Source organism: Maniola jurtina, chromosome 9 (assembly GCF_905333055.1).
Source record: "Maniola jurtina chromosome 9, ilManJurt1.1, whole genome shotgun sequence".
NCBI classification, from domain to species: domain Eukaryota; kingdom Metazoa; phylum Arthropoda; class Insecta; order Lepidoptera; family Nymphalidae; genus Maniola; species Maniola jurtina.
The window spans coordinates 3,169,764-3,187,222 of record NC_060037.1 but is presented as its reverse complement, the minus strand read 5'-3'; the positions used below and the strand labels follow the sequence as shown (position 1 = coordinate 3,187,222).

The 17,459-nt window shown below is 36.9% G+C and overlaps 2 long non-coding RNA genes across 2 annotated transcripts; one reads left to right on the top strand and one right to left on the bottom strand.

The window, feature by feature from the left end:
* Positions 1–1,328: 1,328 nt before the first annotated feature.
* On the bottom strand, positions 1,329–16,271 carry LOC123868184. The gene is made up of 3 exons (XR_006796612.1): positions 16,187–16,271; positions 15,094–15,098; positions 1,329–1,341 (listed from the first exon to the last, which is right to left on the bottom strand). It is a non-coding gene; the product is annotated as an uncharacterized LOC123868184 (long non-coding RNA).
* On the top strand, positions 9,019–17,052 carry LOC123868182. Its single transcript, XR_006796610.1, has 3 exons — positions 9,019–9,098; positions 10,611–10,613; positions 17,042–17,052. It is a non-coding gene; the product is annotated as an uncharacterized LOC123868182 (long non-coding RNA).
* The last annotated feature ends 407 nt before the right edge of the window (positions 17,053–17,459 follow it).

Here is a 17,459-nt window from a genome sequence, read left to right as displayed (position 1 = left end):
CATTCTCTTTATTAAAATAATATTAAGCACCTAGGTTCATTTAATTTTAATTAAATTAAGTAAGTTTATGAAATGTCATTTTCATTACACAAATTATATATTTTTTTAAATTAAGTAGGTATCACTAATAAATGTACACTTATTTTTTTTTATTTTTTTTATTTTACTTACACTCGATTTGACACGACAGTACCAAATAATAACGTAAGTGAAAAAAAAAATTGTAATAAACCTCTATAAAGTTTACCATAGTTTTTCACTACTACAGCACATAACAACGTAAATGACAAAAAATTAAAAGGACAATCCTTATATCAGTAATTAATAATTATTACTAATTAGGTTTTAGTAAGTCTTTCATAGATAAGTAGGCAGGTATAGTAAGTAATTATAATTACACATCAGGATATTTTTTGACATGTTTTTTTTTATTTCCCAGGGTTTGCTGATAAATATTGACGATATTGATATCACAATATATCTATATCAATTTTATCCAACGTTTACACTGGCAACACACGACCAAGAACTGATAAATCCAATATTTAGATATTTACAATAAAAAAAATCGGGTTGGTTCGAACCCTGGTATTTCCATAATAATCTTCTTTACCACTACACTTTTAAGTCGTTATAAGGTAGGTGTAGGTTCTATTAATATAAATACCCATGTTATTTTTTACCTGACTGCGGCAAAGCCAAAAGGAAGGGTTATGATTTTAGCAGTCTATGTATGTGGGTGTGTATGTTTGTATCCAGGTTCTGTGTGTTCCACCGTAGCGCCTAAACTACTGGGCCGATTTTAATGAATGAGGTGCCAATCGATTCGTCGCTCGTAAAGGTCCGGGTGACATAGGCTTCATTTTATACGAAAAAAATTGACTTAACGGATATTACATGAAAAAAAGTCTGGTTTTAGTTTTCAATTTTATCTTGTGTAATTAAATTGCTGAACCCACATTTTCTCTAACCACCGTAAACTACCTACATCAAACTATCTACCACACAGTAACAAAAGTTATTTGAGTAATAACCAATAACTATGGTGAGCCCTTAATTTTGTTTTGCTTACAAAGCATCAATTATATCTGTCAAAGTACATATACAATCCCACACAGTTGATGACTGTTAATCATAGTTTCGAAACACCTCTTACTTAGGCAAGGTTTTGAACATATTATTTTCAAACTTTTCCTTCCTCTCTCTCTATAATTATGAAAATACACACACATTTACTTTTGTACTCGTTTGTTTGTGTGAGCCATTAAAAAAATTATTTATTTATTTAAAAAAATGTCATATAATTTCATTCATTACTTAAAACTGAGTAAAATTTACAATCTGGCAAATTGTATCAATCAATGTAATGAAAACTAATATGAATTTTCATATTCATTTATCTTTTTTAACCCCCGACCCAAAAAGAGGGGTGTTGTAAATTTGACGTGTGTATCTGTGTATCTGTCTGTGGCATCGTAGCTCCTAAACTAATGAACCGATTTTAGCTTAGTTTTTTTTTTGTTTGAAAGGTGGTTTGATCGAGTGTTCTTAGCTATAATCCAAGGAAATCGGTTCAGCCGTTTGAAAGTTATCAGCTCTTTTCTAGTTACTGTAACCTTCACTTGTCGGGGGTGTTATAAATTTTAAATTTACCTACACTTGTAAATAATCATTTTCATTCGCACTAAGTAGGTAGTTACCTATTTATCATCATTGTATTCGATTATAATAAACGGTTGACATAGCAACTGATAGTGATAAATTACATCCTTCAAAATAAGTATAATAAAATTCACATAATGTTGTTCATGATAGTGCTATCACGTGAAAAAAAAATCTCTTACATTACATTATTTATATTATGATAAAACGTAACGTGACATACCTACCTATCTCATAACGGAAATAAGACAGACTGACTAGCTAGAGTATGATAAATATTGTCACATTGGTGAAATTTACTCACTAAATGCATAATTTGTTTCACTATTTATTTATTTTTTTATATAAAAAGAGTTTTTTAATAAAAGAAATAGAGTATCTAATTCATTTATCATTAATTTAAACTCTAGTAGGTACAAGAGATCCAATAAGTTAAAGTTTTTTTTTTGAGAAAATCAAATTTGAGGGTATTTTAAAATTAAATATAATTAACACTTGCACAAATACAGATCAAAATGCAAGTAGGTATATCAACACAGAATTGTAACATTTTAAGTAGGTATTTGCAGCAGATAAGGGCTTGGGCTTAAATAATCGTGGCAACAAGATAAAAGTACGTGGCTGCTTTTTTATCAGCGAAATTACTGTTGCTAGGTGGGTTGATAAGAATTTACTGAACACAACTGTTATGTAGTAGGTTAAATTTTTCTGTCTTCAAAACCTTCAACTGTGCGTAAAAAGCACTAATAATAATACCTATCCCATTCTGTTTACAGATTAGGTACATTAATTTGTATTTTTTTTAATGTTAGCACTTGCGTTTTTTCTATGTCCCATGTAACTTTATTGAAAGTCTAAAAAATTTGACTCACCAAAATTATACGAAGACTCTTTAATCTTTTCTACTTCTCTGTTTTCAGTTGTATGGATTTAATTTTTTCAAATTACTTCATGTGGCATTTCCATGGCACTGTAGTATAATAAATGCCATTAAATTTTTTCGACACTGTAGCACTGATCGTCACTTCCTATATTATTTATACGAATTTCACAGTTTTAAAATTTAGCAAATTTTTCAATTGTAATGTTTTTATTTATTTCTCGTTCAGAGTTATTTTGTAAAGGTTTAATGTGGCGACGGAAATTACTGGCTTTACTATTTCGTCGCATCCTACTCACATTTCCGGCTTCACTATCACCTAGTAATATCCATGGTGAAGTCTTATTAGATTTAGAGGTTTAGAAGATGGTATGATTTCGTATTAGAATCAAAGTGGCGAAGAACGCGTTGTCGCATGAGGTCCCAGTTAAAAAAAAAACAATTGATGATACGTGTTCGCGCGTCGATTGTCGTCACGAGAAGGCGGCAGGCGCACCGCAGCGCGAGCGTCGGCCGCGCCAAGCCAACGGATTGTGTAAACGCGCGCCACTCGCTCCGGCGTCGCCGGGCGGGGGCGGCGCGGGGGAGGGTCGCGCCACGCACGCACACATGCACACCCCTATACAGCTCTTATCCATTACTAACGCTCCTATTTTGAATACGCGACACGCCAATCTAGCTTCTATGCGTTAGTTATACGAGCTCGAGGGACGTGACGAACGGACCGCGACCGGCATCGGAACGCTGGCAGAGCGAGAGCCCGAAGTTCACCGCGCGAGAGCGAGCGACGCAGCACCATCGGTAGTTGAGCCGCGTAACGCATGTGTGTAGAACGCTCCGCAATAGTGCCGTAGTGGCGGACTTTGTAAGTACGCGTAGATGAGAAGTGCCGTGTCTTGAAATTTTAATAAAACGAGGCCCGGCCCTGTCATCTACTTTTGAATTTTAAATTCAATTTGAACTGACGCGACGTTGATGAGCGTTACGATTTACTGAAACTATCATTGATACACGTCCACGGACCAGTGAACGGTTACACAGGTTACCTCTCGACGTCCAAGCTTACATTACTCAACCGATAAGTCAGAGTGTTTTGTAGTATAACGAACCTTAGACAGATCAAGTTTCGGGACATAATGATCGTCTGTTGAATAGAGACGGAAATTAGAATGGAACATGTTAAGTAATAATACGGGGAAATAAAGCATATTGATATTCTCGAAAGAATACATTTAGGAGATCGTAAACGGTCACAAAGTCATATAAAGAATGATTAAGTATAAAAACGGGCGCATTTAAAATTCACAGATGTGTGTATGACAGGCGAATGGCCTCGCGTTATTGAGGAATCGAGTGTAAAGACCTCTGGTGTGGTGTGTGTTTTTAAAATACATATTGTGATGAGTAAAATATGACGGCTCGGAGGCTTAGCCACACGCTCCACCCACGTTAGACGATTAAAAATTTAAATACGCCACGAGAGTTTCGTCAGAGGACAGTTTTATATCTATTCCACCCAGTTCGGATTTAATACAACTAGTTTTGTGTTCTCTAACGATTATCGTATCTTCCACGTTCTCGATACTAGTTTTGTAGTCACGATTTTTTATGTGATGGTCCAAATGATTTATATTTCATGGCAGATAGAGCGGTGCGTCCACAGGTGCGGGCAGAGCTAATTTGTTGGCCAATGATTTATTTGTACAGCTACGTAGGTACCTACCACGTTTCTCTGCTATAAATTTAATTGTACGTTCCTACATGACGGAGAGATTTTTTTTAGAAAGCTGTTGATCTACCTAACTGAGATGTTTGAATTTGAACTGATATTATAGAAGTTCTTCACATAATAGGCATACTTATGGAAATCTTATATTGTCCTAATATTATATTATCTTATAATCTTATATTCAATAAATTAGTAAGTATGGCAAACAAGTGCAACTTTGATGAGTACGAAATTAAGAAAGCACTTAGTAAAACATGACGACTTACCTTTCATTTTCGATTGTTTTAAATAAGACTAATAGAATTAAAATTAATTGAACCCTATTCTGTAATCTGTATTTAAGCCTACAATGTCAAGTGCGAGTCGGACAATACACGAAGGGTTCCGTACCATCGTAAAAAAATTGCAATTTTTAATTTTTTTGTGATGTAAGCAAAACAATTTTTCCGTCTGTCTGGCTGTTCGCATTACGTCGCTGATCTTACTTAACAGATTTGAATGCAATTTGGCATGTCTCCTACTCAAATTTCTGGATGAATATTTAGCATATTTTTATCCCAACAGGGCCTCTTCGGGATAGAAGATGAAAATTTTTGTCGATGTTACTCCATAACTCCGTCAAATCTGAATCGATTTTAATAATTTTTTATTGGAATATTCCATCCTTTCCATCCTTCATTTTTTTCACTTTTCATCATTTTTCCCCTTTGGTAAAGTTCTGATGAACCTTTTTGGAGATAGAGAACGCAACATCTCAACATAATAAAATAAAGAATTAGATAGTCAATATAATCAGGATCATTTGTTTCAATGTCTATAAATATTAGGTGCCAAGGGTGCAATAAAATCAAATCAAAAGTCAGATGTTTGAATAAAACCAAGTTGGCGCCATTTTTACCAGATTTACGATAACATGTCACATGTTGTATGGCAAGGTTTAAGAATTCTTAAATTTGTGGTAAGGACCAGACCAAATAACATTATCTGCTCATCGTTGGAAAAATAAATAATAGATACATATATACATATATACACATACATATAGGTATATTATGTGTTTTGGGAGTTTTTTCAGTGCTAACAACATTACTTCTTACTAAAAACCATAAAGCAAAATAAGATGAATGTCACTTCTGTGAGTTCAACAACATGTGACTTCATCATTATCATAATCAGTCTGTGGACTTCCACTGTTGGACATAGGCCTTCCCTATAGAGCGCCGACACACCCGGTCCTCAGCCTTCCTCATCCAGCCACTTCCCGCCAGCCGCTTTATATCGACAGTCCATCGAGGACTCAAGGACTTTCCGGCTCCAACGGCCATCGCCTCTACGACAACGCCTGCCCACTGCCACTTCAGCTTGCTAATAGTCTGGGCTATGTCAGAGACCTTGGTTCTCCTCATTTGGGATCTTATCCCTCAGGGAAACTCCTAACATGGCCCTCTCCATAGCTCGCTAAGCAACTTTGAAACTTATCAGGCAATAATTAACATGTCTTAATAAGTCACCACCATGGGACTGCCAAAAGGCGATTATGAAGAAAGATTTTTACATTAAATTTTAGTAGACAAGTGTAAATTAAAAATTTATAACAACACCGACAAGTGAAGGTTACAGTAACTAGAAAAGAGCTGATAACTTTCAAACGGCTGAACCAATTTTCTTGGATTATAGCTAAGAACACTCGATCAAGCAAGCCATCTTTTAAACAAAAAAACGAAATTAAAATCGGTTCATTAGTTTAGGAGCTACGATGTCACAGACAGATACACACGTCAAACTTATAACCCTCTTTTTGGGTCGGGGGTTAAAAATCAATCAAACTAATGTACGAAACAGAGCCTAACAACAAATAGGTACCTCTTCCGTCACGCAATAACTACGAAAATCATTAGCCCCGATCTATAACCTCTTATTAATATGAATATAATGACTTCACTTAAATATAGGTTAAGTTTCTACGTCTCAATTTATATCAAACGTGACTTCTAAAGCAGGCTAATCTGTTTATTTATCTAACAGCATTTTGGTACCTCTTAAGTAATCTAAAAATAATAAGCCACTTTATGCATGATGATTTTTTTAATATTCATTGATAATACCCACTTATCCATATTAATTCATAGTTCCTACCAACGTTTCCCATTCCCTTCCTGTATTTACATGTAAATGATACTTTAATCTAAAATTGCCGCTAATGTTAATTTTTAGGGTTCCCTACTACAATTAAAAAGGAACTCTCAAAGGATCACTTTGTAGTCGGGCTGTCTGTCTATCAGTCTGTCTCTCCGTTTGTTGTGTCTGTCAAGAAAACCTCTAGAATAGGTACTTCCCGTTGACCTAGAATCTAGAAATTTGTCAGGTCTTATAGCACAAGTAAACGAAAAAATTCGAAAACCATGAATTTATGGTTACATCACAAAAAAATGTGTTCATGGAAAAATTTATTGACTTAATCGCGCAAGTAAGCGCAAGTGCAGTCCCCGTCATTAACCAGAAGTGTTCTACATAAAAGTGTTAGGTATATATTGCAAAATGATACGGAACCCTTGGTGTGAGAATCCGACTCGGACTTGACCGGTTTTTTTTAATTACCATGTCTTTACACCAAAAGTAATCTCCTAAGCTAAAGCCTGCTAATGATGTTTATCTATTAGCATTTCTAATTTAAAATATGTTCCCTAATTAATTAGTATCAAGTACAAATTTCAATAATGACTTTAGCCATCCATTTCTCTAATTACCATATCATGTCCCACTACCAACACGTTTCTTTCAAAACAAGTTAATATAATTTGTTTACTTATCTAACATCAATTTGAGTTCATGGGATATGAAATATTATGTTTTCTTCTGAATAAGTGACTGATAATATTTTTCAATGAAAAACCCAAGCATGTTTAGCTTATAATGCTATTGTTTGAATAATCCTGATCACAATTGATTAAATAGATATTTTGATTTGTTTACGCCCCTTCCCTACATTTTAAGAATTAGTGTTGTAGGTACAGAACCTACACTAATTTTTTTTTTCATGAACCAAATTTTCAAAAATGGTTACTAAATTGTTATCAATTCATCAATGATCATATTCAATCAATTGCAAAGCAACATTCAAGTACCTACCTAGCTACTTGATGTACCTATTTGAATGCTTACCAAAAGCAATTGATTGGTGTTTCAGTAGGTATTCCACCCTGAGATGCCTAATTCATCAATCATCACCAATCATCATTACTGAGGACAGGTGTCCTCTCAAAATCAGAACGGTTTAGGCTTTAGTCCATCACGCTGGCTAAGTGCGCATGGCAGACTTCACACTCCTTTAAGATCATTATGGAGAACCCTCAGGCAAATAGGCTTCTTCACTTATCTAACTATCTAATTTATCGCTACTTTCCATCTATTTTTATAATATACTTAAATAAATCAAAAGTGATAAAGTAATTTTTATCTGTCTCACCTGACATTCACTAGCCATATCAATTTTATCGCAGCTGATACTATCAAAATGCGTTTATGGTTCTTACGCTGACAGTGAAATCTTTTTAACCCCCGACCCAAAAAGAGGGGTGTTATAAGTTTGACGTGTGTATCTGTTTATCTGTCTGTGGCATCATAGCTCCTAAACTAATGAACCGATTTTAATTTAGTTTCTTTTTGTTTGAAAGGTGGGTTGATCGCGAGTGTTCTCAGCTATAATCCAAGAAAATCGGTTTAGCCGTTTGAAAGTTATCAGCTCTTTTCTGGTTACTGTAACCTTTACTTGTCGGGGTGTCATAAATTTTAACAAAATCAATATACTAAGTAAGTATTCCAATTTACCTGGTTATCGCAGTAAGAACTAAGCATCATAGGATTTATATAGAATTGATTTTAAATTAGTTATTTTTTCAGTTTACACTCATTCTATCATTATGTTTTGAAATCGATTTTATACTTACGAAATTATTTTTCCTTTTTCATTCTTTGAAAAGGTTTTTGATTAGAAACTACCTATAAAGGTTAGTTTAAGGCTTACATTTTAAAATACGAAATCGTGACTTAAGTATTTTTTATGCAACAAGTTTGACTTCTGACACTTAGGTATTAATTTGACTTTTAAATACCTACCTACTCTATTTAGGAGGCGTAGGTAGAATTTCGGATGTTAATATTATCTACCAGCTGTAAATATAGAATTTTTTTTTTTTATTTTTTTTTTCACTTTAAATGGAGAAAATTGGTGTAAAAAATTACATTAAAATATTATATTTATTATTAGTGCTCACTGCTCAGATCATTCCTAGGAGTTTTTATTTTAACTTCAATTCAATACAAGCAGTTTACAGAAGTTGGATCTGTTAGAAATTTTTACACCTTTTTTAATCCGTGCGATATGTTTGTGACGTGTATTAATTTTTTCTAATTTTTTAATTTGGTTTTTCAATACCCATGCAAGTCACCAACCAAAAAAATCACATAAAGAGGATTTTCCAAGTAGATTCCTATCACTTCCTATTTATGGATACTTATTGGAATATCAGAACATCAAAATACCTACCTACCTAGATATTTAAACATTTTGGCGGGAAAATATGAAGTAGGGTGGCTGGACATTTTTTTAGTCTCAAGAAATTCGTCAGAAATAAATTACGATTTTGATTCAAATAGGTAATCCTACTGGACTAAGAGCCTGCAAGGGCCAGACCTTCGTTCTTTAAAAAAGCTGAAAGTTTATCTGCGTATTGTCCAACACAACGATTAGCGACTGTGAAGTTTGGCTCATGGTGGCTTTGGGAGATAACAGGTAAAGAGGGTGTATAAATCTTACATCAAAGTGTAGTATTATATTTTCTTCGGAAAATATTAGAATCACTCATTCATTGCCAGCCACTTAGTAGGTATCTACCGTGGCAGCACCCTACCAGGCACTTTTAAACTTTTAGGCGTCTGTCAAGGGATAGCCACGTCTCTAAGTGTCTAGCAATGTATGATGACATGATTTCTAATACTTACTGTCTATTCCAAAGAAAAAATAAAAAATTACACAAATTTGTCGTAAGATATTTTACACCTTTTTTAGCTGTTATCTCCCAAACCCACCATGATCCAAACTTTAGTCTCTGATCGTTCTTCCCTGCGTTGGGGACAATACGCAGAGAAACTTTCAGCTTTTATAAAATAACGAAGGTCTGCCCCACGTTGAACTCTCTCTCTATAAAACAATAAATATTTACCTCCGTTTTCCCATACAAAATCATTATCTTCACACTGAAAAAAGTACACATTTCGTAATTTGAAACACAACACACATTCGAATTTGGAATCCGTTCACTCGCCTAACCAACTCAGCCAGAGTCGAGTTTAGTTTCGCGGGCACACTTCAGGTTTTCGTTTTAGTTGCAATAATTAGTAGTATTGTTTTGTCGCGGCAGTGGCGGCCGCTCGTGGCGCGCGATGGCACTGCACCTCGCCACATAATGCTACCTAACATCGTCTCTTTCCCCCTTCACTTTCGCAGCGTCTTTTTACAGAGGGCGCAGGCGCCCCTGACATTTTTTAAACCGCGCCCATGTTACTGCAATACTCTAACGCCGCTCACCTTCCGTGAAAATAGCATTTTTTTCCATGCATTTTTTTCGCGACATCTCTTTCTATCGTCTACATTTGCCAATTCGCCGTCCCCCTTTACATAACGGTCGCTCATGAGCACCGCTCTAGCGTACGTAGATGGGTAATACTTTCTCTCTCTAGAGACGCCGCGACGCTGGTGACGCCAATTATTTTTGCACTTCTTCAGTGACTAAACATTACTTTAAAAAAAATACAACTTTAATTTCAACCTTATCCCGTTATAATAAAATGCAACACTAAACATGCGGAATGCAGTTACGACTTTATGATTTAGAGTATATTGTGTAAAGTTCCGGCCATTTTTGCGATAAAAAATGCTTTGCATGCACGTAACCACGCCTTTGTATACGCATATCGCTGTCTATTTTACTCCTTTTTTCTTTTTCGATTGCCATCTCTTTCTGTTACGCACACATGTGTTAAAACATCGGATGCTTCGGGACGTTTTGGTCACGCGCCATCTAGTGGTGGATAGCGGAACTTGTATGAGAAAGGGGTTTGTTTCTGAATTACTTTCTCCATGAGGGTGGAAGTATTGAGTGAAAGGGGTTGGTTTTTGGGTAAGTTCATACTTTCCCCGCACGATTGCAGCGCTACGTTTTAGAAACGAACCTATTCTTTTACTTTGCATAATTACGTTTTAAAAGGGAGTGCGTGTCGCTTATAAATTAAATCATTCAAACGAGTCAATTAATGAACCGGCTTGACGGATGAGGAAAGAAGGTTTCATGTCTATAAACAATTTAATCAAAGGGATTTAGCTCTGAATTAGCATTTTATTTGCTCGCCGCGATCGCCGTGTCAGCGGGGGCCCGTGAGCGACGAGCGGTATGGAATGGAACCCATATAAGGTTTACTAAGGAAGAAAAATTGTTTTTTTTTAAATGTTATTAAGGAAAATACGTTTCTGGTTCAGCGGCCCCTGGGCTAGCACTGGGAATTTATATTCGTCTGGTAGGAATAGGTAAAGTATGAAACTAGTCAAGGCTTCAGAATACATCTAGTACCAGACTTCAGTCGTGATTATTTTCATCGTACCGTCAAGCCGGTTAGCGTTCCATCGTACTGGGAAATCCGTACCACCAAGCCAGTTAACGTTTTAGTAGGTAGGTAGGTACCTACGTAGGTACGTACCTACCTACCAGCTACGATTCCACGTGGAAACCGTACCTATGGTGTATGGATTTGTTAAAACTGCCATCAGTCATGCACCTTCTTTAGTCCGTTTTTATCATCATCATCATCTTTGGAGAGCTCGCAACTAAGCGTTGGTCATTAAACTAAGCCAGAGCGAGTTGATCTCGCGTGGAGAGGGTTCCGTATGATGAACATGTAAGTTTTTTCACGCCCAATATTGAGAGGTCATGTAAATAAATAAAAAAAATATCCCTCACAATCAGATCATTCATTTGATATGTCACTCGGTATCAATTGCAAAACTTTTTTTTAATTTTTAATTTCCTCCAAGACATCACAATATGGCGGAATCCTTGGTTTGGACGCATTCCTACCTCATATTATACCCACCATAGCATTCGGACATGTGGAATTGCTAATTTGAATTCCGCCAATGAGCTCTAAGTTAGCCGTCACGGTGTAGGAATTCAAACATTATAATTGGGTAGGTGTACTTACCTACATAATTAACATTAACTTAATTATGTTTTCTGTTTTTAATTTAAAAGTAGAGTGCAAATATATAAAAATAGCTTATGCCCGCGACTTCGTCCGCATGGACTACACGAATTTCGTACTCCTATTTTACCTCTTTGGGGGTTAATTTTCAAAAATCCTTTCTTAGCAGATGCTTACGGCATAATAGCTACCTGCAGCCCGATCCGTCCAGTAGTTTGAGCTGTGTGTTAATGGACCAGTCAGTCAATCAGTCAGGCAGTTTTCTTTCACATAAGTATTTAAATAATAATGTACTTATTATAAACCTACCTAGATTTTGACGCCCTCCCTGGCGCAATGGAGAGCGCTATCCCCGATAATTGAAATTTTATGATTTCTAAATTTCCTCTGGTCTGGTTTGGTGGGAGGCTTCGGCCGTGGCTAGTTACCACCCTACCGGCAAAGCGAACGTAACAGAAGTTAGAACCCCGGACTTTCGATTAAACGGCGGACGTTGTAACCACTAGACTATCATCGCTTATAATAATTGTATGGCCTATTATCTGCTTGTTTCCAAATCTCGGTTCCTATCTCAAGTTAAAGACAAAGGCAACGTGGAGTTATTCCCACTGTGGGCGGGCGCCGAGTTGAAACCGAGGGATTTCTTGGTTACATAAACTACATAAATTACCTAAAAAGCCTATTGTATTACTTTATCGTTTAAAATCTTGCTTGTTCGTGAGTGATGATGTTGGTATAGGTTTTCGGATTTTTTCCTTTACTTGTGCTTTAAGACCTACCTAGGTAGGTAATTTGGCAGATGCCAAATTTCGTGATTCTAGGTCAACGGGAAGTACCCTATAGGTTTTCTTGACAGACACGACACGACAGTCCTAGTCAGACAGACAGAGAGACAGAAAACAAAGTGATCTTATAAGGGCTCCGTTTTTCCTTTTGAGGTACGGAACCCTAAAAATGGAAAAGGTGACGGATTGCCTGATCTATCAACGCATAGCATAAACTGCAAGACGGATCGGGCTGTTTGGCATGCAGATAGCTATTGAGAGATAGTCTTCCACTAGGAAATAATTTTTGAAAACACAACCTCTAAGGGGTAAAAATATGTCTAGTCAACGCGGATGAAGCCGCGGCAATGCCTAGTTTTAAATATTTCCTCCCATCTCAGCTTTCACCGGAAGTCACGATCAATCCGCGAGGCTAGGCCATACGCACGTAGCCTAGCTACTTCATCTGATATCACCACGATCAAACAATTCGACACGACTCATTACCGGACCCAAACAGATCATAATGCGTATCTCGTTACTTTGGCCCACGTGTAACCCATGTGTGGGTTCACAACGACTCATTCTGTGTATTCAATCTAAGTGGGTACCTAATATTCATGATCAACTCATTACCGGTTAACTACTGAGCACGGGTCTCTTCTCAGAGTGAGAAGGGTGTAGACCATAGTCTGCCACGCTGGCCCAATGCGGATTGGCAGACTTCACACACCTTTGTGTACATGGAGAACTCTCAGGCATGCAGGTTTCCTAACGATGTTTTCTTTCGCCGTTAAAGCAAGTGATATTTAATTGCTTAAAACGCACAACTGAAAAGTCAGAGGTGCGTGCCCGGCATCGAACCCTCGACTTCCGATTAATAGCCGAACGTTCTAACCACTAGGCTATCACAGCTTTTTACATTATATTATATGGCACAAATCATCGTTAGGAAACCTGCATGCCTGAGAGGGCTCCAAAATGTTCTCAAAAGATTTTCTTTATTTTTATTCATATACAAGTTAGCTTGACTGCAATCTCACCTGGTAAGTGATGATGTAGTCTGAGATGGAAGCGGGCTAACCTGGAAGGGCAGTTTTTTATCAATCCCGTTGGTTTTTATACGGCATCGTACCGGAACGCTAAATCGCTTGGCGGCACGGCTTTGCCGTTAGGGTGGTAACTAGCCACGGCCAAAGCCTCCAACCAGAAAGAAGTCTGAGTAGGTAGGTTTGTATGGAATCTTTCAATCTGTTCTGTGGGTAGTGTGGTTCAGGTCTGAGTAGGTAGATTTATATGGAATCTTCCAATCTGTACTTGGCAAGTGTGGGTAGTGTGGGTCTGAGTAGGTAGGTTTGTATGGAATCTTCCAATCTGTACTTGGCAAGTGTGCCCCTTCTCATTCAGAGAGGAGACTTGTTCCAGGCCTATAGTACTAGCGGTGATGTGTAATGATGATAATCTTACAGACCATTCATCATCAACATTATCAACCGATAGACGTCTTCTGCTGGACTTTTGTAGGAACTACAAGGATGATATAAAACTATATGTAGCTATATGTATGTAACTGTATGTAGGAACTGCTACACGCTACCTTGAAATCGCCGCGTAATCCTCAAAAAAATTAAGTAGGTAAATAGGTACCTACCATGCATTGGTTCGGTCATCGGAATGCCATTCATACCGAGTACAACCAGCAAGAAACTCGGCGGTTGCCCTTGTACAATGTTAATAAGTAACGTAGAGACAAAATTTCTATATCATTCCTTCAAGCATTCCGAACCCAACGTAATTGCTAAGGAGTCCATTTACTTTGCAACATTGTAACTTGCGAAGCTGTACAATTTGGTGTCTACCAATCAAAATATATATTTATTTTTAAGGACTAAGGTCCAAAATCTATTGGCACATACTAATTACACAGTAACAAACATCTCAATGACTGGCGTTTAAGTAAATAACCTACTAATTTACTTGGTTATTATATGGAAGATACCGTACCTATGTACTAAGTATGAAATATAATAATCAAACTATAGGTAAAGGGCCTTAATAATAAGCCTTATCTTGTAGTTTAGTAATTTAGTAGTATTTTCCAAACCAGCATTGTATAGCGTGCAAAACTCGAGTCAATGCCCCACCTACGATTCAACATTGACATTGAATGACCTATTTATGGAGCGTTCGTTAACCTCTAGCGTCTGTCAGATGTTTTGTTTGCAGTTTATCGTGAACTTTATGCAGGATTAAAAAAAAATCGTAGTTTTTTTATGGTATCTTATCAGTAATCATCAGTACTATCACCTGTCTTCGTTTTTGCTAGCGTTCTCGCTACACCCTGTAAGTTCAATTATTTCGTATATTGAACAGCTATTGATGATCTAAGAAACAGTCATTATTAATATAACTCGCTTTAACGGTGAAGGAAAACATCGTGCGGAAATCTGCATGCATGAGAATCACTCTTCACACTAATATTATAAAGGCGAAAGTTTGTGTGTATGTTTGCTACTCTTTCTTGCAAAAATTACTAGACAAATTTGGCTGAAATTTAGAATTTAGATAGATAATATCTTGGATTAGCACATAGGCTACTTTTAATCCCGAAAAATGAAAGAGTTCCCACGGGATTTTGAGAAACCTAACACGTAGACGAAGTCGCGAGCGTCAGCTAGTTCTACATTTTGTGCTCAAAGGTCTGTGAAGTCTGCCAATCTGCACTTAGCCAGCCAAACTTTCTCATTCTGAGACCGGTGCTCAGTAGTGAGCTGGTGAGTTGGCGAGGATGATGATGAAATAACGTTAACTACGTCCATGTAGTCACCGACGCCTTAACTTTCTCTCTACAAAGAAAATGGAAATGGGCAGGTCACGTGGCTAGGTACGCCGATGATAGATGGACCACAAGGTCAGTTAGATGGTCGGGACCAAGAGGTACTAGAGCGAGAGGCAGGCCATATGCCAGATGGGTAGACGAAATAGTGGCGATAGCAGGTCGTAGATGGCTAGCCATAGCAACAGATAGAGCAAGGTGGAATTCCTTGGAGGAGGCTTTTACCCAAAGGGGGTCCATACAATATAAGAACTTAGACAAAAAATACACACCACCAATATAATACTAACAAACTAACCATAATTTTAATTTGTAATATAATATACTAACTCACTAATCAAAACTATGCTTAAGCTCTGTAAATTATGGTATCAAAATAACTTGTATTTAACTTATTTATTTTTGTATGGAATTAATTAAAGCTTTATTATTATTATTACGTCCATGTATCTACTTACTGAAATGAAGTGCTAATTGTCATTCGCCAATCCAGCAGCGGGCCGCGGCGCCTGCAGGCGTAATTAACGCGTACAGCGCTCATTGGGGTCAAATTAATTCAGTGCAGCTCAAAATAACAGCTGCCCTAGAATTGCATTACATAACAGCGTAGATACCTAAGGTTGCTAGAGATTATAGTAAACAAGTGTAAATTAAAAATTTATAACACCCCCGACGATCCAAAGTATTTGAGTTTTCCAAAACATCATTTTCAAATAAATAATTATGTATTTAGGCAACGTCCATCTTGACAGCTTGACATTTGTCTATTGACATAATATTATGAACCTAACGGTTATCAAACCTTCTTTTCTACAAGAAAACTAGAAAAGAGCTGATAACTCTTAAACGGCTGAACCAATTTTTTTTGATTATAGCTAAGAACACTCTCGATCAAGCCACCTATCAAACAAAAAAAACTAAATTAAAATCGGTTCATTCGTTTAGGCGCTACGATGCCACAGACAGATACACAGATACACAGATACACAGACACACAGATACACAGATACACACGTCAAACTTATAACACCCCTCTTTTTGGGTCGGGGGTTAAAAACAACAGTAGAATCTCACTAATCCGGCACTATTAAAAACCAGAGGGTGCCGGATTATTCGGAATGTTCGGATTACTGGATTGTATAGAAAAATTTGTAGTAAATTAAATCAAGCATTTCATAAAGGCAACACAATCTATTTGGGTTTATGTTGTACACGTTTTTTAGGGTTCCGTACCTCAAAAGGAAAAACGGAACCCTGATAGGATCACTTTGTTGTCTGTCTGCCCGTCCGTCCATCCGGGCGTCCATTTGGCAGGTAGTTAGGTCTTATAGCACAAGTACAAGAATAAATTTGAAAACCGCAAATTGTGGTCACATCATTAAAAAAAAAAAATGTTTCAATTTTCAAAGTAAGATAATCTATATCATATGAAAGGGCTTTACCTGTATATTCTAAAACAGATTTTCATTAATTTTTATGCATAATAGTTTTTGATTTATCGTGCAAAATGTTTTTTCACGATAAATCAAAAACTATTATGCATAAATGCCGTTTCGTGAGTACGAAACCCTCAGTGCGCGAGTCTGACTCGCACTTGGCCGGTTTTTTTATAACTGTAACATATATCACAATTAACAAATTACATAGTTTTAAAATTATATCGAGGTCTGTTTTTGTGCAGCTTGGCGCGGGCGGAAGGTGCCGGATTATTGGACGTGTGAAGTGGATTACTGAGATTTTACTGTATTGGGATTTTCTATAACAAGTCTAAAAAATACGCGAGTGCGGAACCCTCAGTGCGCGAGTCTGACTCGCATTTGGCCGGTTTTTTTTTTAAATGAGGTCCAGTAGCAATATTGCAATGCAACAACAATTTTATTTCCTTAAACACTTAGGCGTCGGACCCTTACTGCCAGTCTAATTATTAAATCTAAACGTTAATCGCTCGATGCAACCTTGAGAAGTGACTGAGATCTGCTCTCGTCAACACAATACTGGAATGTCATTAATGCACATAATGTATCTACAGTACATGTACCGAACACCAACTTAACCAAACACACACGAAACCACACACCATAAGTTCTATGACTCTTCATATAATAGACGTAGAGGTGATTTTTGTTTGTAGTTTTTTAGAGTTAAGGTTTCGTGGTGGTATAATTAAGTTTGTTATGTTATAATGGGGCAAATCAGGCGTCGTGATCGAAGTATTACAGTCGTGCAGCGAATGTATGTGCATCAGAGTTAGAGCCGAAACACACACGACTCTATTAACATCGATGGTCAGCTTGATGCTTTTGACGTGACAACGTCTTATAATTCGATAGAACC